This window comes from Etheostoma spectabile, chromosome 4 (genome assembly GCF_008692095.1).
Source record: "Etheostoma spectabile isolate EspeVRDwgs_2016 chromosome 4, UIUC_Espe_1.0, whole genome shotgun sequence".
Taxonomy (NCBI): domain Eukaryota; kingdom Metazoa; phylum Chordata; class Actinopteri; order Perciformes; family Percidae; genus Etheostoma; species Etheostoma spectabile.
The window spans coordinates 5,701,553-5,703,744 of record NC_045736.1 but is presented as its reverse complement, the minus strand read 5'-3'; the positions used below and the strand labels follow the sequence as shown (position 1 = coordinate 5,703,744).

Here is a 2,192-nt window from a genome sequence, read left to right as displayed (position 1 = left end):
AACTGAAAGAATAAACGTTGATAACTTTTTGGTTATGATGATTAAAATTAAATGACACTAAACTTTTTAATTAAACAAATCAATGTAGCTTTTTTTAAGCAACCCCAAAAATTTTGTTTGTTAGTATTAGAACAATGACAATATCAATGACATCACTGGCATGGTAGGACCTGCGAAAATGACTGTTGTTGTAATCAAAAGCACAGCTCTCTGTAGTCTGTTGCTAAAAAATGCTACAGACTCGAAATCCAGGGGCTGTCGGAGCGCTAGCCCGTTTTAAAGCAGCTAGCCATGAGTTGAGGACTGTTTTTTTCCTTGTCAAAGTTAGCCTGTGGAAATGTGTCTAACCCCAGTTGCCTTAGCCCTATACAGTTCCTTACTGCAGCCAGGGGCATTACAGTATGACCCCCCCTCCCTAGACGTCTTGGTTTCCATTTCCTCAGTCCGCTAGCCTCAGACTCTTTGTACGCTGTTGCTATGGATGCGCTGCTAGTGCTAGTTAGCGATGAAGTAGCTTACCATGCCAGTGACGTAGTAGATTGTGGAATTACAAGATGGCGACGCCTGTGTACCAACAACAACACTTTCAACTTACCATTTAATCCCTTTTGACAAATTCACCCGTTTTAATAATTGTACCAATGAGAAGAAATAAAATACATATTATATCCAGTTCAGTTCATCTTTAAAATGGAGCCATGGGAGCTACGCTTAGAGAGGAGAGGCTTGTCCCCTTGAGTCTAAGACACCAGGGGCCTGTTGCATGAAAGTAGAATAAATATCCAGGATAAGTGAAAAAACGCAGCTTGACTTTGTGTGAGCCGCTCATCGTGGCTTACGGTTGCACGTTTGCTGAGCCAGGATGAACAGGTGAAGCTATGTCCAGCCAGGTGTAGATAGCTGGGACACAGCTTTCTTAAATAGACCACAGTATTGATCACAGACTTACTGATGCAGATTTGGAGAAGACGCATGCGCCATTTGTTTCACCCAATGAGCAGCAGCTTCTAATGGAATGTAACGAGGAGGTGAAGAATATAATATGCAGAAAGAGAAATACGGATGTTATCAAAAGGAGAGAAAAAGCCCGACAGACTATAGCAGACCGACTGAAGTTGTAAGGATGTAAAATATACTTAGCCTATAGTCACAACACTTTTTACAAAGTGAGGGCTACACTGTGTTTTATTGCAGTCATAGTTTCTTGTGTTGTTTAATGCTGTACCTGTTTGTAGGATAAATGTGCTGGTTTTACTGTAAAGTGTGATTTGAGTAGCCTACCATGTAAAGCACAATATCAGTAAAATGTATTATTATTTAGCCTACTTTGCCTTGAAAGTGAGCAGAGGGAATTAATGTTCCTCGGGAAATGGACCCTAAGGACTCTAGGCTTAATTTCAAACCCTTATTCACAACACGAGAATGTTTTACAACCATATGCACAAATCTCTATAAGCTATGTCTAATTCTTTGTACAATTAATGTTCATACAGAACAATCAGAAAAGGACAAAAACTAGAAAAAGAAGTAACTTTAACACTCACTGTGAGCATATATTGTGTGTAAAACTATATTCAGGTTTTTTTATTCTTCTGACGAGTGACAGCACCAAAATAAACAGATTAAGAAGCATAGTGGTGTTCCCAGTGTGATGAATGTAAACTACACTATATATGTCTATAGGCCACGTTATTGGTCCAGGGATGGGAGACTAATTGAGAAGGTTATGAAACCAAAGTAAGCTATAATAAAAAAAACATTGGGCCTGCATATTAAGGAGTAACACAAACTATCCTTTATTAGAAAAGAACAAGCAACAAGAAAATGCAATCATGAATGTATTGGTCTCTGACCAGTCTGCCATTAATATCATATCTGGGAATATCGCTGCATTCTCCCACTTAATCTCCGGAGCATCCTTAATAAACCTGAAGCTGCTTGCATCACGGACACCGCGCTGCTCATCTCGACTTTTACAGAGAGAGTGGACACTGATGCGACGCACAGGTCTGCCGGCAGGCAGAAGCCACTGGGCAGCAGCCGCACAGCCCACCGGGAAAAGTCCCAACTCTCCCGATTGCCACTTCGCACCTGGGTGCCAGTGCAACCGTTTCTAACCATTTAACCAACTGCTATAGTTTTAGCAGGTTTAGGTTTAAATCAAACTTGTGACAACAATAGTGACAAGTAAT

General features: G+C 40.6%; 1 protein-coding gene across 1 annotated transcript in view; it reads right to left on the bottom strand.

Annotated features, from left to right (window-relative positions):
* LOC116687257 (zinc finger protein 501) overlaps window positions 1-2,192 on the bottom strand; it is an 8,440-nt gene that overhangs the window by 5,239 nt on the left and 1,009 nt on the right. The gene's annotated exons all lie outside the window — the stretch shown is intronic.